Source organism: Polypterus senegalus, chromosome 5 (genome assembly GCF_016835505.1).
Source record: "Polypterus senegalus isolate Bchr_013 chromosome 5, ASM1683550v1, whole genome shotgun sequence".
In the NCBI taxonomy this organism is placed as follows: Eukaryota; Metazoa; Chordata; class Cladistia; order Polypteriformes; family Polypteridae; genus Polypterus; species Polypterus senegalus.
In genome coordinates, this window is record NC_053158.1 from 191,463,089 (window position 1) to 191,473,338 (window position 10,250).

General features: G+C 45.4%; 1 long non-coding RNA gene across 1 annotated transcript in view; it reads left to right on the plus strand.

The window, feature by feature from the left end:
• LOC120529751 overlaps nucleotides 1-6,984 on the plus strand; it is a 62,691-nt gene extending 55,707 nt beyond the window's left edge. Inside the window, exon 4 of the long non-coding RNA XR_005633801.1 lies at nucleotides 5,862-6,984. This is a non-coding gene — a long non-coding RNA (uncharacterized LOC120529751). The remainder of the gene's footprint in view (nucleotides 1-5,861) is intronic.
• The last annotated feature ends 3,266 nt before the right edge of the window (nucleotides 6,985-10,250 follow it).

Genomic DNA, 10,250 nt, shown 5'->3' on the forward strand with positions numbered 1-10,250 from the left:
TTCACACCCCTTCAACCAAGTGATGGGGGGACAGGAGGGTGGGATAGCTAAGCCTCAGGTAAACCAAACCAGTTTAATGGATCAGCGACCTTCTGCCATTTGGACAGTTTTGCGTATTAGACTTTGTCATGCTGTGTATCATGTTAAGGAACGTTAGAGCACATTCAAAATATGGCAATCACTCCTCTTAATGGACTACGTTAGAATTGTGTGTATGTGATTAACACAAAAAAAAGACAATGATGTCGCAGTGAATTATGGAAATGCTTATAAATGAACAGCAAACCTGAAATCCAGAAAATGACCAACCGCAGAAGTGTTTATGGAGTGAGCTCTGAGTAACCTGCCACTTCAAACTGCATGGTGCCCTCGCATACACAGCCGCAGATGTGGAGCAGTTCAGTGAGTCAGCAACCTGAAGCTACGCCTGTTCAGGCCCAGGCCAGTGCTTGGATAGGAGACCATCTGGGAAAAGCTTGGGCTGCTACTGAAAGAAGTGTTGGTGAGTCCACAGAGGGGGTGCCTGATCTGTGTGTGGATCCTGTAAGGCCCCACCGCAGTGATGGGGACACTGCGCTGTAAAAATGATGCCATCCTTCAAATCGAGGTCCTGACTCTCTAGGGTTATTAAAGATCCCTTAAAGAGTAGGGTGTATCCCAATGTCCAGGCTAAACTGTCCACCATGGCCTGGTCAATCTGGCCACCTAATGACTCCCTGTCTGTAACTGGCTATCTATCTCTCACCACTACGCCACCTAATAGCTAATATGAGGTGGGCAAACTGGCACAAAATTGGCTGTTATTGCATCATCCTGGTGGATGTGTAGCCGACTGGAAGGTGTCTTTCCCTGTGTGACAGATTAAGGGTATTGCTTGCACCCTTGTACCCTCAGACACCACGTCAGACACCAGATAAAAGTCCAATTATTATTTATTATTATAATAATGTGCACAAAGCACGCTCTTCTCCACAATTTCCAATAAACAAACAATACTCAAATAACCAAATCCTCCAATCTCCCAGACGCTTAGCCACCCTGCCTCCCAACTCAGCTCGCCGTCTGGGAGCTCCCACAGTCCTTTTGTATCCCCCGACCCAGAAGTGTTCCCAATCCAACAGTCCATAAGTCCTTATTCCTTCCGGGTCAGGGTAAACAATGCTTTTTCTCACCCCGGAAGCCCGTCGCTCTTCCTATGACGAACTTCCGGGACATAGGGCACAAAGAACTCTTCGGTCCTCCCTGCAGCTCCCTCTCGTGGCCCCCATGGCATCCAGCATAAAACCTCCATTGTCCATGATGCCCTGCTGGTCTTCTGGGGACCTCCATTCTGCAAGGAGGGCTCCACCTGGCGGCTTGGGGGTATTGACCGGGATAAGCAGCCGGCCATCCTCCACACCTGCGATGTGTCAAGGATAGTCAAGTCAGAGGCACGTAGTGGCGAAACAGAACTTTATTATTTTTCTTTCCAAAAACAAAAAGGAAAAAAAGAACAGGGCGTCACACAAGCGGCTTCTCCCCTATGGAAATAATAAATCAATTACAAATTATTGACATGCAGGTTAGGTGCATTGGCATTCTAAATTGTCCCTAGTGTGTGCTTGGTGTGTGTGTGTGTGTGCGCCCTGCCTGGGGTTTGATTCCTGCCTTGCGCCCTGTATTGGCTGGGATTGGCTCCATCAGACCCCCATGACCCTGTAGTTAGGATATAGCGGGTTGGATAATGGATGGATGGATGTACACAACACTGTTAATACAAAATAAATAAAATGAAATGTTAAATAAAAGTTAAAACCCAAAATATACATCAGGTCAACTGTGCACAGCACCTAATTATGTACATTAACACGCTGTTCACCACGCTAAAACAAATATAACCATCAGTCAGTCAGTCAGTCATCGTCCAGCCCGCTATATCATAACACAGGGTCACGGGGGTCTGCTGGAGCCAATCCCAGCCAACACAGGGTGCAAGGCAGGAACAAACCCCCAGCGCACTGCAGGGCAGACACACACACCCACACACCAAGCACACACTAAAGACAATTTCGGATCAGCAATGAACCTAACCTGCATGTCTTTGAACTGTGGGAGGACACAGGGAGAACATGCAAACTCCATTAACTTGTTCTTAATTTTCAAACTAAACATACAAACACTACATGTAAGAGTGTGAGAAAGATACACATAACTGAACATATACTTGAACATTTCCAAATAATATACACAACAAATAAAATAAAATAGAAATTAGGAAAAGCTTTGTGGAGAGAGCTGATAACACCACCTACCCGCAGCAGCATCCATCGTACTTCTAGCGGCAGAGCCAAGAAACTTGGTGCATGCAGGATGTGAGGTGTAACACTAATTAACGCCCCAACTATAACATATTATACAATTAGTATACTACTAACTATTTACAAGAATAATTGATTTTGGGGAAGTTCATAACTAAAACAATACAGAATTACAAGTGACAGATTACACTTTGCTACAGATGCTACACATTAGTTTTGGATGAAGTGGTTCCCCACTGTCTGTGTAAAGCAATTTGAGTTTCCAGAAAAGCGCTACATAACTGTAATTAATTCATTACTGTTATTACACTCTGTTCAGACCATACTGTGTGTTTGTATATATATATTGTAAGAAGAATGACCATCAGACATTGTGAAGGTTTGGGGCAGCCACCTGTATAATTTTTCCGGCTGCAAAACTGTTGCAAAAGCATAGACATGTTCACACAACAGAGTCCAAAACAGAACTGACTTATTATCCACAAGATGGCAACTTTAAAGGCCAGTAGGGGAAGTGATGTTGTTGGCTGCCCCAGAGCTGGGCGGGATTACCCTAGAATGGTCTGTAAAAGATCGAGAGGGAGAATTAGTGCATTTCGCCGCCCCTTGGTCCGGCATGTGTCGCCCTCTCCCAGCCCACCTCTCTGGACTACAGTGCTGACCCATCTGCCGCCAGGCGCGTTCTGACAGAAGTTTTATTTATTCATCCAAGTGACTGTCGCGGAAACTGCCACATTATAACTTTTTTTTCATTGGCAGTACTTGATAGTAGAAGAGATGAGGAAAACAGCTTTGCGTCTTTCTACTTTTTAACTGCGCCGAGCTGTAAACAATGTGAAGGCAACACTGCCTTCAGCGGCGAGGGGTCGTGAGAACAAAATGGATGCTCGGAGGCGCGGAATGTCGGGCTGCTCTGCCGGGTCGAGAGTTTCGCAGTTTCGGGCGGCGTCCTCTCTTCTCGCACTGTTTGTGACACTTCGAATGTCCCGTCGACTCCTGGGAGAGTGGAAATCTTTGCGAATGAGTGTGCCATCGATGCAAAACTCTCTTTGTAAATTGCACTTCACGACTATTTACTGTCCCTTAAGGTGAGTTCACGTCACTAAAACCACGCAACATTCAAGGTTGCTTTTGTGATGAATTCTTTTAAGACGATGGAGGGTTTACATCTAAGAAGATGTACCGACCTTTTCATGTTAAGTTTTGGACTTGGGAATCGTTTGGATTTTCTGCCTGTTAAACATGGAAGGGCAGCGTCCACATTTCTCAGAATAATTTTTCTCTTAAATCACAGGCACGTAGTGCAAGGTTGTCAGGCAGAAATTTCACAGGATCGCATAGAAAATGTAATTTCTATACCACAGCAGTCGTGTAGCGCCTTTCATAAGGGATCTGCTACCGAGAGATGATCCAAATACATTTAAGCTGCTGTTAGTGCTACTTACCTGTTGTGCTATAGCGCCTTTAAAATGTACTTTACCTGAAAGCACTCCAGTACTGCTCAATGTATCTTTATTTCTTACATTTAAATGTTTTACTGTTTAATAATTTATATACTACATTTTATTTTTTTCCCTTGCACTCAGTGAGCGAAGCCACTGGGTAATCAGCTAGTATATATATAACTAGGGGAAACCAGCCTCGACACGATCAGACACTAAGACAGCTTATGTCCAAAACACACACGTTTTATTTTGATTTCTCAAGTACGGTGCACTAGTCACTCACAGTCCTTCATTCTCCTTGTTTCTTTTCTTGCCACCTCCACTCCTCTTTTGTAAGCTTTGTCTCGCTCCCTCCCAACTCTGGCTCCTCGACTGGAGTTAGGCGGCCCCCTTTTATTCAGTACTCAGTTGTGCTCCAGGTGCTTCTTGACGATCTTCCTGCAGCACTTTCGGGAGTGGCAGAAGTGCTGCCTGAGCACCTGGAAGCACACCGGGTGTATTTGCCTCCTGTCCTAGCCACACTCCCTGTTGTGGTGGAAGTACTGCAGTCCACGTCTCCTGGAACGTCTGGGCAGACCCTGGTGGTGGCCATGTGCCCCAACTGGGTGGAGCTTCCCAGCTCCGAATGTGTGGCCCACATTTGAACCAGGGCGGTTGCTCTCTCGTGTCCCGGGGGAGTTATTGGTCCTCTCCCGCTCCTTCCACCCTCCAGGCATCCTGACGGCGCAGACGTCCCAACCGTCTGTCACAATATGTATACTGGCCGTCTCCTGTGGCTTTGCCTGCGTAGTAGTGACAGGACAAACTTTAAAAATCAATAAACAAACAAGTATTACTAGCTAAGCAGAGGCAAGGTACCCTCCAATACATCACAAGAGGTAAACTGAATGGAGGCTGGCATGTTAGTGAGGAGGCTCCCCTCGACCCGCAGCCTCTCTCTCGGATTCATGCAAATAAATTGGTGCTGCAAGCGAACTATGATACAAAGCGTGATGAGAGAAGTCGCACAATCAACCGGAATGTTCAAGCAAATTACAAAAAAACCCCAACCTAAATCTGTTAAGCAGTCCTCTCGTTCACTAGCTAAGCAGAGGTAAGGAACACTCCAAAATGTGGTGACAGGTAGACCGACTCAAATGGAGGCTGGCACGTGAGTGAGGAGGACACCACCCGGCTCCCCACTCCTGACGTCCCGTTTCCCCCTCCCCTCGGGGTGCAGCCTCTGTCTCTCAGATTCGTGCAAATAAATCACTCCTGCATGTGAACTATGATACTTAGAGCGATTAGAGAAGTCACAAAATCAACCGGAATGTTCAAGCAAATTATAGAAAAAAAAACCCGATCTAAATCCGTTAAGTAGTTCTCTCGTTCGCTAACTAAGCAGAGTTAAAGATATGCCCTGAGGCTGGCGTGTGAGTGAGGAGAACCCCGCCCCCCTCCCCTTGTCCCACAGCCTCTGTCTCGGATTAGTTTGAATAACTCGGTACCGTGAGCAAACTATGATACATAGTGCAATGAGAGAAGTCACAAAGTCAACCGGAATGTTCAAGCAAATTATCGAAAAAACCCGATCTAAATCCGTTAAGTAGTTCTCTTGTGAAAGCGGACAGACAGATGTTGGATTTTATATACAGTATATATATATAGAGATATACACAGTATATAGTCACACGTGTCAGAGGATCTCGTCACGGGCTTGATCAAGGTATATGATATCCTGCTGGGGCAATTCCACCGGGACATTCATTCTCGGGGTGGCACGGTGGCGTACTGGTAGCACTGCTGCCTCACAGTAAGGAGACCCAGGTTCGCTTCCCGAGTTTGCATGTTCTCCCCGTGTCCTCCGGGTGCTCCGGTTATCTCCCACAGGCCAAAGACATGCAGGTTAGGTGCACTGGTGATCCTAAAATTATCCCTAGTGTGTGCTTGGTGTGTGGGTGTGTGTGCGTTTATGTGTGTGACCTGCGGTGAGCTGGCACCCTGCCCGGGGTTTGTTTCCTGCCTTGCACCCTGTGTTGGCTGGGATTGGCTCCAGCAGACCCCGTGACCCTGTGTTAGGATATAGCAGGTTGGACAATGACTGACTGACATTCATTCTCTTCTCCTTCTCTCCCCACAGCACTGAGACACCGCCCAGTGAGGGCACTTAGCCCCGCCCCTTCCAGTTTGTGCAATATAAGAAACCCGTCTGCCTGGAAAGAGGTGTCTTTTGCAATAAGGAGCTCCAGTGACTGCCTTATTCTGCAGCAAAGAGACAAATACTTTTGTTGTTTTGCCCTAAAGTCTATGTACTTTGTGTTTTTTTTTTTTCCTTGGACTGGTTTAATTAAAGAGGACAACCTGGTTGGTGTCCTTGTATGTAAAGCACACATACTGTCCTGTGCTGGAGGTGGGCTCTTGTTGTGTCCAGTCAGCGTTAGAGATGACATTTTCAGCTAAGCACTCGGTTTCCTTTTTTCTTCTGATGACTTCAGGGTGATTCACAAGTCCCCTGATCTCACACCACATCACAGTTAATGCTCTTACCGCCATTAGTCATCGAGAGCTGCTCCAAATCCTATTATTATTCATCGCTTTACCTGGAACCTCATTTGATTTTCCGTGGCTTGACATGCACGTCACGTATCATTGATCGATTGTGATTACAATATTGGGATTTTGCTGGGAGCCTTGGTCAAATGGATGAAGCAGGGTTGAATGTGTGTGTGTGTGTGTGTATTTAGGTGCAGGTTTGAGATTCTTTACCCAGCCGAGTCTGTGCCACCCTCTCATACAATGTGGTGAGCTCTGTAAAGCAAGTCTGCATCTGCCATCCATAAAGCGGATACGCCTTAAAGCCAGATGGATCAGTTTACCCGCCATGGATCATTTCCATTGAAGTTTCTAATTTCGTCATAAAACATGATATACGCAAAGCTTTCTTTCTTCCCTGAAACAATCAGCGTGCAGAGTAAGAAACACGTTAACCAACGGCAGTTAGACCCATGAAGAATGCAGGATCTCTCTGTGAACTCTTACTTCACACACTTAATGTAAGTGAATATGTGGACGGCCAAGACTCAAGGTCTATTTGTGGGGTCTGCAAAATGGGTGGGCTCACGTAACGGCCAGTTGGGCATGTCTTGAATGACCTGTTTGTTGCACCTTCATTAAACTGATATTCCATTATATCCTGTGATAAATTGGTCACTGGACACTGCCAGTATAATAAATGGTGCGACTCAAACCACTTACACCTGAGCACCAGCAAAACCAAGGAGCTGGTGGTGGATTTTAGGAGACCCACACCCCTCCTGGACCCCGTGATCATCAGAGGTGACTGTGTGCAGAGGGTGCAGACCTCTAAATACCTGGGAGTGCAGCTGGATGACAAATTGGACTGGACTGCCAATACTGATGCTCTGTGCAAGAGAGGGCAGAGCTGACTATACTTCCTTAGAAGGCTGGCGTCCTTCAACATCTGCAATAAGATGCTGCAGATGTTCTGTCAGACGGTTGTGGTGGCGCCTCTTCTACGCGGGGTGTGCTGGGAGGCAGCATAAAGAAGAAGGAAGGTAGGCTCTATTGTAGGCACGGAGCTGGACAGTTTGACATCCGTGGCAGAGCAATGGGCACTGAGTAGGCTCCTGTCAGTCATGGAGAATCCACTGCATCCACTGAACAGGATCATCTCCAGACAGAGGAGCCGCTTCAGCGACAGACTGCTGTCACCGTCCTGCTGCAATGACAGACTGAGGAGACCCCACACTATGCGACTCTTCAGTTCCACCCAGGGGGGTAAACGTTAACATTATACAAAGTTATTCTCTGTCTGTTTTCCCTGCATTGTTATCACTCTTTAATATTGTTTTTTATCATTATGCTGCTGCTGGAGTATGTGAATTTCCCCATGGAAATCTATCTATCTATCTATCTATCTATCTATCTATCTATCTATCTATCTATCTATCTATCTATCTATCTATTATATAGTGCCTTTTATCTATCTATCTATCTATCTATCTATCTATCTATCTATCTATCTATCTATGATAGTAGAATTATTACTTATGACCACTCGGGACACCTCAGACCTTCAAACCCAAGAAACAAGTACACAAACACAAATCCAGGGTTCAAAAAATTATTTTTATTTCCCAAAATATGTTCTGAACAGGTTTCTTTATGCAAATCTTTTTCCTTTCTCTTTTCATCCCCACAGATTTATTTATGCCAGACCTGGGAGTGCTGCCAGTGTCACATTAGTCCACCCATAAAAAACACTTTTGTGTCAGAGAGAAACTCTTTAAGACACATCTTAAAGAACCCAGCAGGGTTGCCCATCAAGACTACAACTCCCAGGCTGCCCTGCAGGTGTGCACATGGATGTCTGGGTAGAGGGATGCTGCCACCTGCATGTTTGGGGGAGCACACAGTGCTGGGGAGCAGTCCCTCTCTCCATCCTTTAAATACAGTGTTACGCTGACAGGGAAAGAGAATGGCCACCATCACAGCCAGGATGTGGGATCATCCATCCTCCCAGCAGGGTAAGGGACCCTCCATCCCAGTAGGGATGCCAGACAATCCAAATTGTCTGTTTTATTAGATTAGACATATTAGATTATCCGTCCATTGCCAACCCACTTATTCACTTTATGGCTACAGAGAGCCAAAGTCGGTCCAAGCATCTCTGAGTGCAAAATGTGAACCATTGCAGAATGGGGGCACCAGACCACTGCTGGTCCCAGTTAGGCACACACCTATAAACAGACAGGACCATACAGAATAGTCAAGTAACACAGTGGGCATGCCTGAGGGATTCTGAGTGGAAACTCCACACCAACACAGGGAGAACTTGCAGCCTCCATATGAGGAACAGCTCTGCCTCCCATATTATATTATATTATAGTAGCCCAATGTTCTGATTGGTTTTCTTCTAAAGTTGTGTAGATAGATAAATATGAAAGGCACTATATAATAGATAAATAGATAGATATGAAAGGCACTATATAATAGATAGAGGAAAGGCATTGTATAATAGATAGAGAAAGGAAATGTGCTATATTGGATAGATAGATAGATAGATAGATAGATAGATAGATAGATAGATAGATAGATAGATAGATAGATAGATAGAGTGGAAATTTAGCTTTTACAAAAGAGCAAGAAATATAGAAATATTAAAACAAACAACACCATATACTGCATAGGCATATTATAACAAACCACATACAGGACTCCTCACAGAAGTCGGACTGTAGATCTCGTCATCCCACTTCTGACACCAATGTAGTGTCATGCTGGTGTACAGAAGTGATAACCCAATGGATTCTTGCTCTTTACGTCACTCTTTTAGGTCGCTCACTGTCCTTAATGGCAGCGCTGTTAGAGGGAATGTATAAGGAGTCAGACAAAGAGTGATGGCAGTTCACCTTTTTGTTTCAAAGCGGGCAGACTTCGCCCTGAGAGGCTGCTTCAAGCACCCCAAGGTGCCAATAATCTGCCTTTTAGGAAATTGTTCTGACAAGAGGAGGGTCACTCTGCATAAAGGAGGTAGAGATCAAGGTGACTGTCATTGCTTTAGCTCATAGCCTTTAGTTTTGGTTTGTCAAGCACAAGCTGGAGGTCACCAACAGACAAATCAGGTTTAGAAGGTAAGTGAACAGATAACAGAAAAACGTATTCTTAGTCAGTTAAAGAAAGCACAGATTGTTTGACTGCTGCTCAACATGTCAAGAGAAGGTATTCAAATCTTTGCACCCACATGTGCCCACAGGGAATTTGCTTTTGACTGTTCTGACTCACAAACCCTGGGTGGCTTGAAAGCCACCTCCTTAGTCCCATTTAGTTCCCTGCCAATCCGCAGGGTGGCACTGTATTTTCTAACTCCTCTTCTCTTCCTTCCTCTGCAGACTGACAACCTCACCACCTTTGACATCATTTCCCGTTTCTGTCCACCAGGACCCGCCTGTATTTAACCTGGAAGTGTCGCCATCTTGGATAGTCTAATTTCAGACTCACGGGGCTTCCCCTGGTGGTCTCACTTATTCCTTTAAATGTCTTGGGCCTTTAATTCTATAAGACCCTGAAAAACATAGGCAGCTGCCACCTTAAAATAATTTGGCATTCCTTCCAAGACACTTTGACCTCTCTTCCCAGATGCCCCCTACTAGATTAGAACTCAGGGTCTCACCTTAGAATTGCCGGTTAACCAAACCCACACGTCTTTTGTACAGGGCCTATAAGAAGTGTTTCACATTCTATTGTTATAAAACATAGAATCTGCGTAATTTGATGTGTCTTTTTTGACACTGATAAACAGAAAAAGACCCTTTATTGTCAAAGTGAAAACAGATCACTACCAAATGGGTTAAACTATTGTCACACACGTGCTCCTTGGGGGCAGCGTAAAGGCTCTGGTGGTGGTAATTCCTTGATGATCCACTAGGTGGCTCTGTATTCTAACTTCACTTCACTGATTGACAACCTTACCACCTCTGACATCACTTCCGGTGTCCGTCCCCCTGGA